Source organism: Anser cygnoides, chromosome 7 (assembly GCF_040182565.1).
Source record: "Anser cygnoides isolate HZ-2024a breed goose chromosome 7, Taihu_goose_T2T_genome, whole genome shotgun sequence".
Classification (NCBI taxonomy): Eukaryota; Metazoa; Chordata; class Aves; order Anseriformes; family Anatidae; genus Anser; species Anser cygnoides.
Window position 1 is genome coordinate 20322897 of NC_089879.1, and position 20557 is coordinate 20343453.

The 20557-nt window shown below is 46.1% G+C and overlaps 1 long non-coding RNA gene across 11 annotated transcripts in view; it reads right to left on the reverse strand.

The window, feature by feature from the left end:
- LOC136791237 (uncharacterized) overlaps positions 1-20557 on the reverse strand; it is a 318474-nt gene that overhangs the window by 31848 nt on the left and 266069 nt on the right. For 8 of the 11 annotated variants that reach the window (XR_010832784.1, XR_010832781.1, XR_010832787.1 and 5 more), the window contains 3 exons: positions 13061-13238; positions 6642-6944; positions 3981-4134 (listed from right to left, as the gene is read on the reverse strand). This is a non-coding gene — a long non-coding RNA (uncharacterized lncRNA). The remainder of the gene's footprint in view (positions 1-3980; positions 4135-6641; positions 6945-13060; positions 13239-20557) is intronic. The other 3 variants (XR_010832789.1, XR_010832785.1, XR_010832780.1) reach the window with 2 other exon arrangements.

The following is a 20557-nucleotide window of genomic DNA, read 5'->3' on the forward strand; positions in this document are numbered from 1 at the left end:
GAACATTTTTGCAAACATTTTGTTTTCAAAAATAAGCTAATTTCTAACAAAGCAGCAGTTATTTGTAAAACACGTCTACCTCCTTAAAATTGTTCAGCCTTTTTTTTTTTTTGCCTTTTTTTTTAAAATGAAATCAGTATTTTTTTACTTTGGTTGACACCTGCAGTGGAAATATGTTCCCTGCCCCACTATTTCTAACCCCCTCGAGGATTTTTTCAAGGCTCATTTCAGCTGAGTCCTTTTTTCGCAAGCCTGGCCCTTCCACCCAAGGATGCTGCTGCTGAAAAATCTTTAATATCATCTATGCTTTTACGCAAAAGTCTAACACATGCTTCCCGCCCTGTGGCCTTGGCAGTAGTGGACCACAAGTCAGAAATTGCCAGGACCCAAGCTCCCAACCCCTCCTGATCTTGGCATTGACTGCCTTTCAGAATCTGGCCCCTGAGGCTTCACAGTTGGCTCTCAAAAAGGAAAAGGGCCCCTCCTTAAAATCACAGTCCGTGCAAGTTTGTGTCTTCCATGAAAATTAACATGCTGGACAGCAGATGGGACAAACACATGCTAGAGGCCAGATCCTCACATTGGTTACATCAGCATCATCTGCAAACTTGAGGGAACAAGGGCAAACAATGGAACTAGAGCAATTTACACAAGCAGTAGGTCTGGCCTCCTGCTGGCTAACAGTAACAGTTTGGATTTTGAAGCAGGTTGAAAGAGAGCAAGACACCATTATCCAAAAGTCCAGTCCACTATAAAGCCTCTCTAAGTGGGCCCATTCTGTGACACTTCACATCTTGGCATCACTTTGCCAAGCAACAGGCTCTACAACCACTGCAGTGGCCCAGGGTTACAGAGGTGACTTAATTTTCCCCTCTCTCCTCTGTGCCTGATTTCTACCTCCTAAAAATACCTGCCTGTGGTGCAAATAATCAGGGGTGCAATCTCATGGAAGTTACTGGCAGCATCCTGCAAAACAGCGAAGCCCGCAGTATTCTGACAGTGCACAGAAGAAGGGTGCATGACACTTTGCAAACAAAACACTTTCCTTTGGAAAGCCTTGACATCTTTGAACAGAAGATCCAGATCTTGAACCACCTCTGCCCCCGCTCAGCTCTCTCCTTGATTCTCAGCCTCGTTGATTGGAGGATGCTCATTCCCACTTACATTTCTAATTGATAGCTTTTCTTCGACCACCCTCAAGACCAGAAGGGCCATATAACTTCATGGTTCTGCGCAAGACCTCCTTTTCTCAAGTTTTCACACATTCTACTCTTTGGGATACAATGTCTTCAGTTCCTTCCACTCATGCTACACATAAATATGTCAATTTATTCTTTTGCACTCTTGGAATTGGCCCTTAACTGCTTTAGAATGCTGTGAAAATTCCAGGTGGAGAGTAGAAGCAGCAAGGATTATCTGCATAGATAGTCAGAACTTGGATTTCTGACAACAGTGAACTCAGAATAAGCCTCTCTGGTTTTGGATCCTCCAGTAAGTGTAGCACAAAGATTTCTGTGCTCCCAGGTCAAACGTGTCTCCTTCATGGACAGGCTCTCTGGACACATCTGGCATGTTATCAAATTAATTTCCATTGAGCTTGATCCAATGTTCATCAAAGTCAATGGTGACATTTCCTGGGTCGTGCTGGAGGTCCAGTAATGCTCCATACCTTCCCATATGTAATCATTTAATTATCTCCCATTAATTACCTCTGCAGTGTGCTTTAAGACATTAAATCTGCAACATCTCTTTCTTATGCCTCCTGGATGAGGCCTTTGCCCAGGAGAAAGGAACTGGCCTGTCCTGTATTAGAGGAAGAGTCCTACAGACACCTCGTTCGCCCACAGGAGACTCAACAGCAAGGGGAAAATATATTTATCATTACTTCTCTTGATCAGGATCTATTTCCTAAAGGACTCTTCAGAGCACAGAATTCTGGCTGCATGTATATGTACACATATGCACGTCAGTATGCACACATGTCCAAAGATAACCATTCCCAAAAGGTCAAAGAGGACTGATACTCTAAAAACAATAAAGCTCTTAGCTCAACTTCAAGGAAGAGGCAAAAGCAAACGATCGGGGGGAGACAGAGAGAGGGGGGAGAGAGAGAGAGAGACAGAGATAAAGAGAAAAAACCAAGGGGAAGATGATTTTCTATCAACAAAACAGCAGGGACGAATTCTAGTTCATCTCATTGGAAACATCTCCTTCGTGTGCAAACAGCGCCTGGAGCCAGCACTAATCTCCCAGATTAAAGCCTTTTAATAGCAATTAGTCCTCTCCATGCACTAACCCACTGGACACTCCACTGCATATTTGGGAAAGGGGGGAGGCTGGAGGGAGTGTCACCAAGAGTTTAACTCATAATTGCCCTGATATGTCCAAATGCTTGTCTCCCACACACACGCCTGTGCATAGGCCAGGATGCCAGCAGTGATTTCTGTTTGGATCACAGCAGAAAATAAGGCCATAACAGCTACATCTGGATGTTGCACGTGTAAAGGCCTGTCTGACCTGGATCAAGTCCAAAGACAGGAGGTGGAATTTCAGAATGACACCATGGCAGGCCAGAAGCATCAGCCAGCCAGTCAGAAGCACTGACCTACCACCAGCTCCAAGGGCTAACAAGCGACAGCCACAGCAACAGGGTGTCCTTAGAGCTACCTTCATGCTACCAGCCTGCTGAAGCAGCCCTGGTACTGCTCCTCCCTAAGACACTCTCCACGACCCCTCGATAAAAGGATGAGAGACTTCTTTTAATTGTTTTTGGTTGTTTCATCTCTGTATCCCACCCAAGGCCTTTCGTGACCATTCTGTGAGTGTTCACGGTAAACACGAGCTGGTGCCCCATCTGGGACTGGCAGAGGGAGCAGCTCCCACCTCCTGCACGGGGCGTGAGGGAGCCAGATTGCTACTCCAAAGAAACCCAGGTCCTACAGAAAAGGACCTCAGATTGCATACCAGCCCCCATTAATAAAATGAGCAGCTTGGCTGAAATGGCTGAGAGAGGGAACGGGAAAGTAGAAGACACTGGTGCGAAACAGCAGTCTCTGCACAGATACTCTGAACTTCCCAAATGACAAGCCAAGCAGAATTTCTTGGAAGGAGCCACATCAGCTGCCCTTCGAGCCATTAGACCACACAAACAGGACAGAGAAAAACCTTCCATGAGGTGACTGTAGGGAGGGGAGGGAAAAGGACCCTGAGCCATTATTATCATCTCCCCCATGAGCAGCGGGAGCTGCCAGAACCCCTGCACAACCCAGTGGTGCCCCCCACCCTTTAACACACACAACATCCATAGGGGTACTGCAATTACTATTCAGGCTGGGGGCTGAAGATAGTCTCCTGGCCCTTCTTCTAATGTAAGGTTATTGTAATTGATATGAAGGTAATTGATAATGTGTTACGGTGAATAATGTCTTCAATTTTCTGCTAAATCCCATTTTTGTAGCCATCTGGGCTCCTCCAACTGCCCCCCTGGGACGCAGAGTAATAGATAGTAATTATTCTCAAGTCATTTACTTTTTCAAAGTGTTTAGTGCTTATCTGTTTTACAATTAAAATGGAAACGACCCTGATTCACTTCCTTTCTTTTTTATTTAAATAGCATTCACACACACACACACACACACACACACACACGCACTCTCCTACAAGCACTGGAGCCTGGAGGGTGTGTGCCTGTATGCGTGAGTGCATGTGTGTGCATTATTGTCATACAGAAACATACAGGTCAGAGGCATGTAGTTGTTCATGCACCTTCACTGTCACACCGTGAGAGTACAATCACGCAACATTCAAAGAAATACAAATTGTGTTCCTTCCCCCTGCTTGTCCCCATGGTGACGCTTAGAGTGAATGCCTCAGAGCACCCCACAGAAACACCCCTGGGGAGGGATGCATCCAGCGCACAACTTAACAATGCAACACCTCACTACAACCCGCCCCAGAAACACACCACCAAATATACTTACCTGACCTATGTCAGGGGACCGTACATTTTCACAGGATCAGCCACTGATCTAGAAATCAGCTGTGAGTGCATCAAAGCAGTACGATTTCACGCCAGCATCGGTAAGCTGCATGACGATAAACCTTCAAGTTGTAGCAACACCAGCACAGTTACACCTTGAAGAGTGCAGTTAGGCATAAAAATGCAGAGACACAGATCAATATACAGTAGAAGCCAGAATACACATGTAAATAAACTAATGCAAGCTATTAAATGCACCACCAACGCAAGAATGCTTTGCGTTGAAGCTGAGGCTATTTCAGGTTACAATCCGAAGCTCCCCAGCATCAGGAGAACCCCTTCAGGTTCTGCCTCAGCTTGGGGTATGCCAGGTGAGACATAAACGAGCATATCCATGAGGTTCATGGGGAGCCACCATGCAGAAGGACTGGAGTACAGTAACAGCTGCAGCCTAAAATCCTAACTGACACACAGGAACACCTGCAGCTGCGAACTGCCCCAGCAGAACTCTGGAGAGGAAGGCTAATAGGAAAATGGTCTGAGAACTTTTCTGGGACCAATATTTGGGTGACAACACCCAACCCATTTGAAGCTGAGCTCTAACATGCAGAAATAAACCCTGTGGAAATGCTGCTGTTTCTATAATGATTTGAGAAGGAACTTGAATGAAGGGCTGTGTCAGAACAAGATGCGTGGCCTGTAGGACTTGAGAATGGCACTGTACAGCTGATTTTTAGAGCCTATACTCTGCCATGCTCTCCCATCTCCATACCTGTCACCAGCCTGCACACTGCTTGACTGCAGTAAGAGTTACTTCTGCTGTCTTAAAGTTTCTGCCTTTGTCCCAGCGTCCTCAAAGCCATGTCCAGGTGGTGTGAGAAGTAAAGGTTGAGGAAAGGGAAGATGGAGAGGATCCTGGGACAACCCTCTGAGTGCTTTATAGGTTCAAAGTTGCAAGCGTTCATCCAGACTTCAAGGATCAAACCTTTTAAAGATGACTGCTCACGTCCAGTCATGACTTATACCAAACGATCAGCTTGCAACTGAAAGAGCCCAGCCTTTGCTTCTCAAGACAGACTCAAAGCGTAGGCCACTATTTTGGGAAAACTTTTATGGCAGTGAATTTGGATTATAAACCAAATCTTCCCTGACAGACACCCGTAGCCTTGGTGCTCAACCCCTCCCCAGCGACAGCACAACCAGGGCCTCTGTTTCACCACTTTGTGCTCTGGCTAGAGCAGCAGCTCACTACGGACAGAGGCTGTGACCTCCTCAGAGCAAGGGGGAGGAGAAGCACGGCCCCTGGGGAAGGGCATCTCACACTCGCACTCGCCTCCTTCTCCAAAAGCTGGGAGATGGGGCCATTGCTTAATGCAGCACATGGGCAAGTCAATCTTTGTACAATTAATTTAATTCCATATACATATTTCTGCCTGTCTGAATGACCCCCACAACCCATATCACCAGCAGAGATACTTCCGGGCCCTCCTCCCCCGCTCCCAGTAAACCACTGGAGCGCTGCTGTCCCTTGCTGCCAGGCAAGGGTGGCCCCGGGGTTTGAGCAGGAACAACCTGTCATGCTTTTGTCTAAGATTGTAACTGTTTGGGGCTGTTGAGCTGTTGTTTTTTTCCCCTCTCTCCCCGTTTCCTTTTTAATTCTTTTTAATGACTTTCCCCAATGCAATCGGCAGAGGACCGCGCAGAGACTGCTTCCCCCTGCTGAGAGGGAAACAAGACTGAGGGAAAAGGGCACCAAGGGACCTGTTCGCATTCTCTATTCATCTCTGCCAGCCCCCGTTCCCCGGTGACTAGCCCCGCGCAGCCGGGCTGCATGGAGCTAGCATGGAATGAAGCAGAACCTGAGCCAGGAGAAGCTCAGCTGGCACCACGGGGCCCGGCTGTGACAGGCATACCAAAGCAAGCCAGGGCATCCCGACCACGAGCGTGGCCCATATGGTCCTGCCGCAAGGGCAGCAGTGTGGGCTGAGAAGGGGGGAAATGAGTTGTGGGTTTACACAAGCCCTGCAGAAGTCCCCTAACCAGGGGGAGCGGCTGGAGCCCACAGCTCTGCTATTAGGGCATGCACGTGAGTGCTGCAGCTTGGGAAACCTGCTGCTGGGAAGCCATGGAGCCTGGCAGAAGCAGAGCTTGAGACTCCTGCACTACTCACAAACTCCACAGCCCAGGCACTCCCAGGCGATGCCATCCTTTGTTCCAGCAGCTCCCCCAGCTACAACCTAGGAACAAGCCTGGTTGAAGCCAGATGGCTCTTCTTCCATCTGCTCCCCGGTACTCGGCTGCGTACACATCAGGGAGCAGGGTGACTGGCTGGGCAGGGAGGAGGGCAAGATGGGAAGCACTGCAAGGAAGCAAAGTTTGCTCCAGCTGGTCCTATTTGGTGAAAACCAACCCCTTCTTACACGGTCCCCATCCCAGCCAGCTGCAGGGAGCGCCTCACCTTGGCAAACAGCCCCCACACTGCACTGCACATGGGACAGCTCTGGAAAAGCAGCTGCTGCCATAGCAGGCTCCCCTGATTGCCAGGCTGCTGCTAACGAGCCATGCATATGCCAGGGTTGCAGAGAGAGGGGGAGAGCACTGGGCTGCCAGTGGCATGGGCTGGAACAGAGGAGCTGGTGTGGTGAAAAAGACATGTGCTTACTGTACTGCTTGTCTCTGCAGGGGATACCTGTCCCAGGAATACCTCTCCTATAAAGCCAGTTTAATCCTTAGCATTTCCAGCACCAAAGAGATGTAATCTGCTGCACCGTGTAGTCGTTATTTGATAATCGATCGCCTTCCAACAGGAAGCTTCAAAGCACTTTGTATCAGGTAGGACAACTTTAACAGCTTTGCTTTCTGCTGGGGGAATCCATAGTCCGTGCTATGTGCGTTCACTGATTCTGGAGGTTTTCCACTGGTGAAAAAGGAAAATCTCAAACTGCTCCCCTCCTTGGAAATTTTTCTGTAGGGGAAAACAAACAGTCCTCTATATTATATCAAGATGCAGTAGGTATAAGCAGAAACAGAGCCTGCCTGCGCTCAGTGCTGCAATAATTATGTTTTAAAAAAAAGTCACAGGAGGACAGAGCCTTCAAATTTGAGAAATCTTGCAGGGAATGGGGGAACTGAAGCATACAGAAGCCTCCAGGCACATGCCTGTGAGTTAGTAAGAGGATCCAAAAGATTCATGTATGCTAAGATTCTGTCACAAAAAGCGAGCAATCAGTAACATGCAGGGAAACCCGGGGGAACAGGTTTTCATCTCTAAAAGGGTGCCCAACTTTGTGTTTTCCCTGAAAAAAGAAGACACCAACATGTGTTGCAAAATGACTTGAAGTCTGTGACCATGAGGGAAGGAATCACAGTAAGTATCAAAAAAGCAAGCTAAACTCCAGCTGGAGCCCAAAAGCTATACCTATGTAATTCTCCTCAGCGTGGTGGCAGAGCACCCTGCCGTGATCTCAGTTCCAAGCCAGGCAACTTGCTCAACTTGCCATGAAGATAACATCACAGTTTAGCTCTAAAATGAAAAGCTTTCTGATAGAGATCCTTCAAACAAGCATCAACCTACCCAGTCCAAAGCGCCACTATAGAGAACTCTTGCTCCATGCCATAAAAGAAAGGAAGGTACAAATTCCTCTGACGTTCCCACTGCCCTGCCAGCTTCCAGGTAGATGACAAGGACTGAGAGAAATACAGAAATGTAGGCTGGGAAAAAGCAATGTAATAACCCCCATGTTGCCTTGTCGAGACCAATACGTGCAAATCATCCTTGGCTGATGTTCTGGAACATGTCCAGCCAAGATCCCAGACGTTACATGGGTAACCTCTACCAGTGCTTCCATACTATGTGAGTTAGCAAGGGCTTTCTACTACCTAGTCTCCTCCTTTCTAGAGATACCTGTTTCTTTCTGCTCATTAGCAAATGGGCACAAAAAATGGTCGTTCACACACGTCTTTATGTCATTCATTTACACGCTGGGAAACTGAGCATTTTACACCCATTGTTTTCTCTCCTACATTCCTTTAAAGCAGTTCCTTAACCTCTCCTCATAGTACCTGGTTTCCAGCTCTACGTTCACTCCTTGCTATTCTTTATTGACACCCTCCAACAGACCAACACAGCCCTGGAACTGTGGCATTCAGCACTAGACAAGACCCCACTGCAGGACACCAGAGGGCTGCAGGAACCTCTTTGTGTCTTAGCAGTGACCCTGACATTAATATAAACCAGACCCAAACATGTCCTTACTGTAAAAGTGCAACATTAGTAATTTACACTGTTTGTAAACTGCCCTCACTCTGCAATGCACCAGTTACTCCATTGCTTAGTCACACTGTGCCTTTGCAGGTATTGAATATTACTCGCCCAGTTTTAGTTTCTCTAGCATATCAAACTATGTTGAGTTACAACCCTGTCTTCCAACAGATTTGCAGCCTTCTTCCAGCTTGCTACCTCCTGCAGACTTTCTCTGGTTGGTTTCCATTTCATTATCAAAATGATTAACAGAAATATTGATCAGAAGTAGACCTAGGCCAAACCTCTGCAAAAAAACTCTGTTCCTTTTCAAGGATTAATTATGTCACAGATAAGGACCATGTTATATCCAGACAGCAGTAACTAGCATGAGTAGGAATCAGACCTGTGCTGGAGCCTGATCCAACCACATCCTGAATGAGTGCAAAGCAGATATCAATGTGAGGGGAAAAAAAAAATCAGTTCTAAAAAATCAGAACAGAGGTTCAGCTGAGCATGACTGATAACTGGAAACTGGTCTTCAGCTCAAGCTGGGGTAGAAATCTGGGGAAATCCCAGGACTACACTTCCAGATGAAAAACTTGTTGACTGCCATTCCCTTTCTGGCCTAATGGACTGGAAGAGAGGAACAGAGAGAATCTGAAACTCTCAGCAGATTGCTTCCAGGTCTGGCGTTTCTCTTGCAGTATGTGAGGATGCCAAGCAGCAGCAGGGGATAATCAGAGTGGTTAGGAGATGTGCTTTCCTTCTGCTCTGCCATTCTATAGCACTTCATCCTGGTGAAGAAAATTGGGAATAGGAAGATTTGAGGTTGTTAAAATAAGAAAAATAGAAAGTGAAATTTTGAAATGCTGAAGCTTTCATAAAAAAAGCTTGAATACAAGTATTTTTCTAACATAAGAATACGACACAGGGATTATCAGAGGCTTTCTTCACAAGATCTTAGTTAAGAAGAAAACAAATTTTCCATTTTAACAAGCACTGGAAATTTTGGAGGAATCCTCCACAAAGGTAATTCAGGAACAGCTAGATGTGCAGCAAGCAAGTATCCCAACCTCATAGGAGACTGGGGGAAGAGAGGGGAGGCGGGGGAAAGCAAGTACAAAAGCTCCTCCGTGAAGATATTTAAAACACTGGGTTGAAATAGCATCACCACAAGAGATGAAAGGGCAGAAGGGTATTTACAGCAAGTGACACTTCCCTGCTCACTGGATTATATTTACCACTCAGTCTTCCCCTTGACATGTGATGCAATCTCTGGGTCTCCTGCAGGAGTTTCGGGCTTGCAGATTGACAGACTGTTTAGGTACAAGGCCAAAACAATTACATCCAGGTAGAGACTACACAAACTCATAGTTGCACAACCCCACAGGCCTGTCCAGAGGGAACAGAGAGACAATGGCAGCACAAATGCTCCTTGAACAAAGCAGCAGGGAGATTTGGCAGATATCATGCTGGCTGGTAGCCAGAGGGTCCATGAGCCTAACAGCTCTGATCCACGCAGCACAACAGTAACCACCTCACAGCCACAGAAGACAGGTTTATAGAGGCTTTGAGAAGCCAGATAACACATCTTTACAAAGCAGGATGAGCTAAAAATAAGCTATTACCAGGCCAAAAAAAATATAATAATCAGAAAGCAGGGAAAGCTCATTTAAAAATATGTACGTTGATCTAATAAATATAGATACTGATATATAGCAGGGAGTCTCTGTGTACCTGTTTGACCTACCTGTGGTGTAGACCATCTACAGGGGTTTGAAAATTAACTTCAAGCAATTCTGCTCAATTTCAATTTTCTGAAATCACCAAGACCATCCCTTTTACCTTTTGAAAAAGGTCAAAAAAGGCCAGAGAATTTTTAGATGACTTCTAGTACAGAATAAAAAGGTAGGAGTTGCCACACACACACACCAAAAAACCAAAACACATAAAACAAGTAACAATTCAATGGACCCAATGTAGTCAATGGATTAGTTTGGTCTGAGATCCCTCTCCAGATTTCTCTCCTGAAGTACTATGACAAAACATATCCTTAGAGAACCAGGCATGAACACCACCTGGTAAGACCACCTTTATCTCACAGATCTTGTTTGATACAAAGGAAGCCAGGAGAATGCAGACCAAAGGAGAACAATATGGAAATACTGAAGCACTGCAGGCTTTGGTTCCTCATCCAGACCTTCAAAACAACAAAAAAGAAACATCCTTCTTGTTGGAGACCATGTCAAAACACAGCTCTGATATCACTGCTGCTCACAGAGCACATGAACAGAAAATAACACCAAAACCTAACCATTCTCTGCTCTCCGTAATGGGACTGCTCCAACCAGTACTGCTGCACACTACTACATGGCAAAATCCCAGTTATAGACACTCCAGACCCATCCTAAACAAAACCATCCCACAGCATCACTCTCCTTTCCATCAGGAACTCTCCTGTAGTGAGGAACTCATTTTTCCCACTGTGTTACATAGTCCCTGTGACACAGTCATGTAAGGTCTTGGGGATGGACCTTGCTCACCATATTCAACATCCCTGTATGACTCCAGCTCTCTCCCTCTGGAGCCTAACACAGCCTGTATTGGCCCCAGGTGCAAAGCCCAGCATGCAGCCAAAGGCCACACCTTCAGCCCAGCATCACTCAGCAGAACCCAGCCATGGACAGCAGTCAGGGCACTGCTCTGGGGTCAGCTGAGGTTAGGCAGGAGCTGAGACACACCTGGTCCCCATCCCCTGCCAAAGGCTGCACGCCTCTCTGCCCCAGGCAGGACAGGAGCTCTCCCTCGATCCCTTCACCTCCGTCCTCTGCACCCTGCGCAGCGTTGGACACGCCACCCCGGACAATCCACCTGCAGCAGCCAGGTGGGCACTCCTCTTCCCTGCTGCCTCTCCCGGGCTCGCCTCTGTGTGCAGCCAGGCAAGCCTGCTGCAGGGTGAGGCAGGTCATGTAGAACCCGGGGCGGGGGCCGAAAAGCGTCTCCCCAAGATGACTTCAGCTGCATTCCAGCGAGCCTGGCAACCTCCCGCACACACAAATAAAAGGAAATGAGAAACTCAGCAACAAAGAAACTGGCAGGGAAGCCACAGAGGCACACAGGAACGGGAAACGAGATTAAACACAGGCTCAAGAGCCCCGGCGTGCTGAGCCTTCCCCTCTAAAGCCTCCCTTTAACTTTGATGGGGGGGCACAGGAGTCTTCTTTTCACTTGAAAGGGCAAGAGGAGGGGCTGGATAAAAGGGATCCAGCATTATCCGGAATTGAGAGCACAAGAACGTGATACAAAGCTTAAAAAAAAAAAAAAAATGTTAAGTGCAGGCACCCAGCTACCCTGCATGCCTTCCTTGGTGGAAATCAGGAGCTGAGGTCTGAATCTGGGCAGAGAAGAGATCAAAGAGGAGACAGTGGAGACATTACAGGAAGAAGTTTAATAAAGCTTAATGCAAAGTAGTTTGGTGAACCCTCTTCCCAATTTCCCACTTTTTTTTTTTACTTTTTTTTTTTTACTTTTTTTTTTTATTTAGCTATTGGAAAATGGTCATTTGAAGTCTTGCAATTTATGACGGGAGACAATAATCTAAATTGGTATATATATACTAGCCAAGAGTCCATCCCAATATATTAGGCCACATAACTGTGTTTATAGGCGTTGGGATAACTCATAAACATGCTTAGACTTCTGGCTGGCAGTGGAACTATTTAAATAAATTTGTTGCAATACTGAGATGGATTTCATTTGTAGTATATTCTCCATAATCTATAACACACCTTGAAGAAGTCTTTGTTAAGGCCAAGTCAGAGGCCTGTGCTCTGTACATCATTAGCTCTGTGGTTTCCCATATGGAATATATATGTTGTGGAGCTGTCTGATCATGGATGTGACACATCTACCTTGTCCTTCATGCATTGTTTAATCCTCAGACACTGAAGTGGGGAAGAAGACAACCCTTTCCATCAGAAGGATAGACAGTTTTGGAAAGTAAATGGGAAACATCCAGAAAAGCCCCACAAGCCTCTCTCTCCAGATGAGAAAGGACAAATTCTCCATGTGGAGTCATGGCAGTACAAGACAACAGGCAAGGAATTTGTAGCAGGCCTGAGAACAGCCCCAAACAGCTGTTTCTCCAAAGCTAAGTCTGATTCCTTGGAAGAGATAGTTTCCTCTTCTACAACACCCTTGGTTGTCAACAGGATTGTTGGTAGAGAAAAAAGTTTACCCTTTCCAGACACACACATATAACACACTTGGATCTTTCCCCATGTTCTTTAAAGAATCACAGCAGGTAGCAACAAAAAGTCAAGGGGAACCATGGGACTCAGAAGCCCTGTCTCAGTTCTGAATGCTCTGGCGGTATAAACTAGGCACAGGCCTGTGTAGCACAACTCCAGGAGTTACCTTGCACAGCCTTCTCCCAAGCAGACACCATCCTGGGTCACTACCTGGGAGCACTATCTCCCACAGATCAGTTCAAAAGTAGTCTAGCATTCCAGATGCGTGACTGAGCCTCTCTGTATCACCAACCACCTTAGCAGATAGACTGGCATCATTTACACAGAACAGCAGTGAAGGGGACTAGGACTGGGACAGTAAGCTCTGCTAGGACTTGAATGCAGCAGGTTTACTGGATGTCTCCTCCACTGTCTGCCTCTGAGGGTCACAACCAGTGCATAAAGGGGGGGCACAGCCTATTGGGGTAAAATCAATAAATAAAATTAAATTAAATTAAATTTAAAAAAAAAAAACACCATATTCAGGGCATACTTGCCCATTGATAAGGAGAATCATGGTGATCATGGTGACAGCAAAGTTTAAAGTACCTGGTCATTTTGCAGAAAGCAACAGGAGAGGGAGACTTGGTCAGATGTCCGTACGTCCTGCTTCAAGAGGTAGATAACAGGTCTCTGTTCACACTCCATATTGATGATTGGTTCATATGGCATGTAAGAGGTAATGTTCTCTTCAAGGTGACTGAGGTTTACACCCAAGCTTCTTGTGCTGAAAAGAAGGGAAAAAAAAAGACGAGAGGAGCAGAGTTTTCTACTCCTTTCTAGTTATCTGCGGAACAGCATTCAACATCCATTGACAAACTTTCCTTTACAAGTTCATTCACAAAAGACATGTTTTGTGACATGTCAAAGTCAAAGGGCTGGATTCCTGGCTCTATAAACACAACGGATCCCAAGGGACTCTTACAGTGAATCCATGGACAGGGAAGATAGTTGTAAAGTTCAAACACTGGGACAGTGTTTTCAAGACAGTATGAAGTGATCATTGTAGAGCTGGGACCCTTCTTTCCATTTCTGTCACTGTATCTTGGTGAGCCTCTGACCCATTCTGGACCTGAAATTCCCTATCTGCAGAAGTAGAAAACGGTGCTTTAGGCCTGGGTCCTAACCCTGTTCTGCCCATATCCCATGGGAACTTTCATCCACAGCTAGTGACTCTCCATGTCCCCACCATCATCCACCAGAACCAGGTGCAAGGCTGAGTCCACCTTCATTGTCCCACCCTCCGTATTGCTTACCTGGGTTCATCAAACGGGTGGGAGCATAGGGCAGAAAAGTGGAGGAACTGGGCCTTACCTCCAGCTTAGAGTTTCTACAGGATTTTGGGGCAGGGCTCCAAAATACTCAGTTTTCCTTTCTGTGAAACACCTCCCATTGCTGAGGGGTAGCTCTTCTGCTCCCACCTGTCCAGTCCCCATAACATGCACTAGCTAGGTGGGGTGAGAGCTGGGACCACCTTGTTCGTGGCAGCTCCTGGCCCACTAAACATCTTATTTAATCTGCAAAAATACCAAATGAGCTCCCTGGTCTGGAAAAATGAGACTATCGGAGCTGCCCTGGCAAGGCTGTGTGGCAGTACCGTGGCATCACATCTCTGTCCTCATAGATGTGGGCTGCAAGCTGACTCTGCTTAGAGAGAACATTAACTACACCTCTTTATTATTGAGAAGAAATTTATTGGAGACATCCCTCCCTCTCTCCAGCTTCTCCTTTACCTTCGCAGAAAAGTAAACATTTAATTTTTTTTGTTGTTAATAGATTTAATGTTCATTTGTCGGTAGCCTAGGGGCAGGAACGCGTGACATTTCAAATAATTGTTGTTTCGGGGGTATCCTCTGGAGGAAAATGCTGCAAAAGTGTGGAGAAGATTTAAGTAAATTACTGTGTCAGCTTCTATTTATTCCTTACATGATTGCCAGAGGCAGGGCTGCGAGATAACCATTAGAGGCCCAGCCATAAAACAGGGAAGCAGAATTTCAAAAAGCCGGAGTGCCATTACTGGAAAGTTAGTGTGTAACATGTTAAATTATCCCCAAAGTAGGGGGAGGTGAGAGGGGGGGCACGTGTCTAACAGTGAGAAAAAAGAAAAAGAGGGAAACAGAGGGACTGAGTGAAAGGAATTGCTCCATGGAGAAGCAATAAGAGATTAGATCGACCGACAGACAGACAGACAGGAAGGAAGAAAGGAAAAGAGAAAGAAAGAAAGAAAGGAAAAGAGAAAGAAAGAAAGGAAAAGAAAGAAAGAAAAAGAAAGAAAGAAAGAAAGAAAGAAAGAGAGAGAGAGAGAGAAAGAGAGAGAGAGAAAGAGAGAAAGAGAGAGAGAAAGAGAGAGAGAGAAAGAGAGAAAGAGAAAGAGAAAGAGAGAAAGAGAAAGAGAGAGAGAAAGAGAGAAAGAAAGAAAGAGAGAGAAAGAGAGAAAGAAAGAGAGAAAGAAAGAGAGAAAGAAGGAAGAAGGAAGGAAGGAAGGAAGGAAGGAAGGAAGGAAGGAAGGAAGGAAGGAAGGAAGGAAGGAAGGAAGGAAGGAAGGAAGGAAGGAAGGAAGGAAGGAAGGAAGGAAGGAAGGAAGGAAGGAAGGAAGGAAGGAAGACAAATGAAGACTGGGGCAGTCCTTGAGCATAGCTCTGAAGGCCTGCCATAGCACTTCAGGATCTTTGGAGCAGGGCATTGAGTTCTGGAGTCTTGTCTGAAGTGTTCACATGGGAGAACCCAGGAAGAGGAACAGCTGGGCACTACACTTCAAAGCTGTGTGATGACTCAATTGAAGTGGCATGAAGCCACTCCTTTTCCTATAAGCCATAAAAAGTCGCAGACCAGGCAAATCCAGCTACGTCTGTGTAAACATCTAGTAGTTTGGGCCTAGTTCCTTATGACTCTGTTGCCCGGACATCTCTGGGACACAGCCAAAGCCTCTACAGAGTCCAATTTTCTGCCCATTGAGGCTTCTTGGCTGTCTTCTTTACTTTTCACTTTTTGCCACTTTTTGCCTCCAAAAGGTACTTGTAAGACATACCGTCATCCCAGTAATGGGGTGTGCCCAGTTCAGCCTGGTGCCAGGCGCAGTTCCCATCCAAGCATGACAGCTCAGCTTTGACCTCATATACAAGTACTTGCTCTATCAGGTAAGGTATTTGCACCAAGAAGCAGCAGCAGGGGCAGGAAGAGGTTGTAAAAAATACTGCACATTCAGAAAACTATCCCCAGAACCAGAGGGGAGAAGCACAGAGCCAATACATTTCCTGGGAGCTGTTTTCTCCCTGCCTGGTTTTTCTACAAGGGTGTAGGGCAGGGAAGAGAAAAGCTAGACACCAAGATGCTGAATCAGCCCACAGCATGGGCCAGCATGAAGGAGGCATGTCAGGATCCAGGACACATTTCCTTATTCTCACCTGTCCCATCTTGACCTTTGTTTGCCTGGCTAACATGCTGAATTCTTTGAGGTTTACTACACTGTGTGTGGAGGCAAGAGACTTGTAGGAAGGCAGGTCCCAAGCCAACTCAATCAGCTTCATGCTTTCCCTCATCAGATGCTTCCCACCTGTATCACCTCTGGGACAATGTGTCACCCAAAGGACCAGTGAGTGGCACACTGCTCAAGACTTTGCTGCGAGATGTTGCTCAGCCTGAAAGTGAAACAAGTCTTAAAAACAAAAGGAAAGACTTCCAGGGAGGAATGGGAAATGCTCAGGTTTTGACATTGAAGCTGACCGAGAGGGACAAGAGCCAGCTCATTAGCTGCTGGGGGCAGGAGGAGAACCCATGGAGCAGCAGGCAGGTTGCACGTGCCACGTGCAGGACTTTTGTTGAAGTGTCCAACCCAGCAGCATGGCCCCAGGGCCCCTCACTGTAATCAGGCCTGGATCTGCCAGTGCTCTCAGGGCTCAGCTGTCCCTTGGCTCCCCACACCTACCACTCCTTGTCAGATCCGTTTGTGCTGCTCTGCCCAGTCCCCGCCTGTCCTGCACCAGCCTCCCCATGGCTTCCCTCTGCTCCTGTTTATTACTCATGCTCCAGAGCTCAGCACTGCCCTCAGACTCATTGCCCAGAAGCTACTTGGTTCTCCTTTTCTTTCACTGTAATTTATTTACATCATGAAAAACAATTAAGTTCCAAAAAGTCTTATTTATTCCAGAGATCTGGTTTATCTTCCCTAGCATCACTCTCCATTTCTTCCTGCTCTTGCTTCATTTTTTTTCTCACTCTTTTGCCCAAGGCAAGTGCAGCTGTGTGTGAGCCATGGGGCTAACAAACTTGGGACCATGGCCCTATAGCCCCGGTCTCTCCAAGCCAACGGCTCTGCTCCCACTTCTCACCCAAGAGGACGGGAGTCCAAGCACATGCTCAACAATAAATAACCAGGGAGAATTTTTTTTTTAATTTTAACGACTCACAAGGAAGACTTGCTGGTTAAATCATTGCTAACTCTCAACCTCCTCAATATTTCTTTGCTAATAGACTTCAGGTTTAATTGAAGGATCTTCTCTGGACTCTGTCTAAGGCACCATTTTCTCTTTAACCCCACCGCTCACAGCCTCACAAAAGCCAATCCATTAAGGGTCTTCATTAGTTTGAGCACCAGCCAACCACCCAAGCGGCAAAGGTCAAACACAGTCACCTGTCACAACATGGCAGTAAAACTACTAATTGTATGGGAACAAATGAGATAAAAAGATGGTACTATTATGCTATTTGATTTATTTTGTTTCCAAAGAGTCATTTAAGTCTAATTTACTTTGCAAGCTATAGAGTGGGCCTGTGTGGCTACAGATACCAGTGTGAGCAAATGTGGGTGTGTACATGTGCACGTGTGTGTACCTCTCTCCGTCACATATGCATATACGCATGTACACACATACAGGGGTCTGAAATGCAAGTCTAGGGAACCATAAAGTCATGGCACCATAAAGACTTACATTTAGCTCTTCATGCAGGCAGAACCCCACATCACACTGAGACGGCTCTGCTATAGTGGCGCAGTCACATCAACCCTACTGCTGCCATCTCGCTTGGCCATCCCAGATGCAATGGCAAAGGCCGAGGCAGCCAGTGCAGGGTCCCATTTTGGAAGGCCGTTTGCTTTGGAAACCTTTCTGTTTCCCTCTTTTTGTGCTCAGAAGGAGAAAATGGCCCACATGCCCTCTGGTGGACAAATGACATTTTGCAGCTCTAGGATCCAAATGGAAAACTGGAAGTGGCCATATTTGTAGGCACAAAAAGAAGTCATCTCCCTGAGAGGTTTTTAAAAGCTTGCTTTCTTTCCAGCTTGTCCTGGCAATCATGTTCTCAGCACGTCTTTGACTGCCAACTGAAAAATAAAAAAACAAAAGCGCTGAGCTTTCTGAGGCACAAAAAATACAGTCCAGCCTCACTTCTACATTGTAGGTGCCAAATGGCCATCTTCACCAACAGCTTCCATTACCACATGGGGGTATCATTTTTCCTAGAAGAAGTCATAAATGGTACTTACTGTGGAACAAAGACCTTCCTGTTCAAACACAGAACCTAATCTCAGCACATCAGACATGATCAGGACAAAAATTTCCATGGCCTTCAAAAGATTCTGAATGCTGACTGCAACCTTGAGATTGAATACAGAACACCAGAAATTCTATGAGTAGAGTGGAAACATTCATTTCAAAGAACAAATCTCACCACGTTCATGTATTAGGATCAACTCTTTCAGTGCAACGGAGGGAAGAAAACATGGGACCACAAGCTCTTGCAACATACAAATGCATGGAGACGGAACCACCCTATAGCAATGACAGACCTTCCTCCTGCACATCCAACAGTGTGGTATGATACATGGCCAGACTTCACAAATAGAGTTGTTGGGAAAATGGGAATATTTCCATGAAGGTGGCAATGTCATTTATGCTTTTCTTTAAAGTTTTTCAACTATCTCTGTTCATCACGGATACATGCAGATCACCAGAATCAATACTTCTTACTACGTGTTGCATAGGCAATATACACAGTGAAAGAGGAAAAATATTCACTACATGCATTTCAGAGCATTATGAAGGCTATTTTTAAATGTCTATTTGCACAGGCAAGCAACTTATTTACTTACTATAAACCCAACCAAACAGAGGCAAATAAAACTAACACAGGGAATAAACAGTGGACAGATGGTTTCTGGGTGAATGTAGCTGAGGAAAGAACCTGGGGGAAGATGAAGGCAGGTGGTTGCACTGTCACTTCCAGTGCACACATCTGCAAGGACCACACAGTTGAAAATACAGCTAGGATATTGGTGAGATCTGGCTGTGGGAGGATGCCAGTTCCCCTTTTCAAGAAGTAAGAACATTTCTGCACACTTCTGGCTCCCTCGGCTGTGTTGGCCCGGTATGGCCCGGCCTTTCAAACATGGCTGGTTCTCAGGGAAGAGCCAGGGTCACGCCTGTCAGCCTCTATCAAACGTATGCTTGTGTTCACTCCAGCAAGCAGATTAGGGAGACTTAACTTGTTCTTGGCATTATGGGAGATCACATGGGCATCTGTGAAACATGAAAAGCAATATATGCCACCCCCCTCCTGCTCTGGCGCTCCGAAGGTGCAGAGATCTTCTTGGCTCATGTTGTCCATTCCTGCTGAAAACAGGGAGAAGCCTGATTGCAGGTTCCTGTGCCAATGGTGAGCATTCAGACTAGCCAAAACTGTCATTAGCGACCTGCGTCGCATCAGCTGTGTTTCTGCCCCCTTTATTCTTCATCTTCTTTTCTCAGCTTGTCCCTGACCCCTTTCTCCTCACCTCCCCACTTTCACTTTGTTCCCATCTCACTTCCCACCTCCCCCAGTGCTGAGATCAGCCATACCACGCTGGTATCTTCAGCAGGCATCACCATGTCACAGAGGATCCCACCAGTCCAAACTCATCAGGGCTAACTCATGTTAGCCCTTAGCTAACAAAGGGCTCATGAGAAAAACGTATTCCCTCAGCCTATATTTAGACAAAGACATTTCCTATCATGGGTGAGAAACAGACTCCACCAAGCTTGTGACGCATCATCACAGCTACCAGCAGGACCCCACAGCGGAGCTGATTTCTGGGAAAAAGGGAAAATTAGAAGTTTTTCGCTGGTGGTGGGTCATTTGCACTATGTGAACGTATCCAACCAGCTCTAAATGGGCTCCAGAACTGGAAGAGAAGGGGAGATGGATGAAAAGAGCATTAAAACATTTTTCCCTTTTTTGTCCTTCAAAGGTGAAATTTCAATTCACCTTTTCGTCTATCAAAATTTGAAAAATAATAAACCATGCAGGGCTTTCTGAGACTTCTTTTCCCCATTCCCCAGATAGTCCCCTAATAGGAGAGTGTAAGCAGCATTTCACAGCTCCAGTGGAGTCCAAATTAGTTTTTCTGGCAACCAAATGCAGTGTCTCCTCCACTATGCACGCATGCGCACACACACACATCACTGCCTACAGCATTAACAGATCCTGCCTGAAGTGCAAAGCCAAGGAACCAAAAGGATGCAAAGCCAGAATTAAAACTGCCTTGTAGTGTTAAAGCCCCCAGACAAACATTGCATTATGGTATAAGATTCAATTATGCAACTATATTTCCAAGGAAATGGGTCTTTAATCTAGGACTTAGGATGGTGTTCCCTTAATAAGAGGCTCTGCCCTTATTTTATTTTCTCTTTGTTCACTGTTAGGTGCTATGTACTATGCTCACTGCTGAGACCTTATTCTGAACTGTAGCTTTTTTTCTCCTGTGCTTTTTTCTGGTGTTCATCACAGGAGTGGCTAACTGCTTTTCTCAGTTGAACCCATTTATCTTCCAAAAATGGGACTCGTTATTTCCACTGTAGAGACAAGAAACTCAGGCACTCAGGAATGAAGGTCCAAAGGCATCTCCTTCATTTTGGAACCCCCTTACATTTTCAGCATACATAGCCCAGCCTGTGCAAGCACCACTGTTCCCATTACATTCAGCAGTGACCTCTCTGAATCAGAGCCACATCTTAGGATGAAGCAAGGGAAAACATGACCCTAAAAATTAGTGAATTATTACCGGGGCAAAGT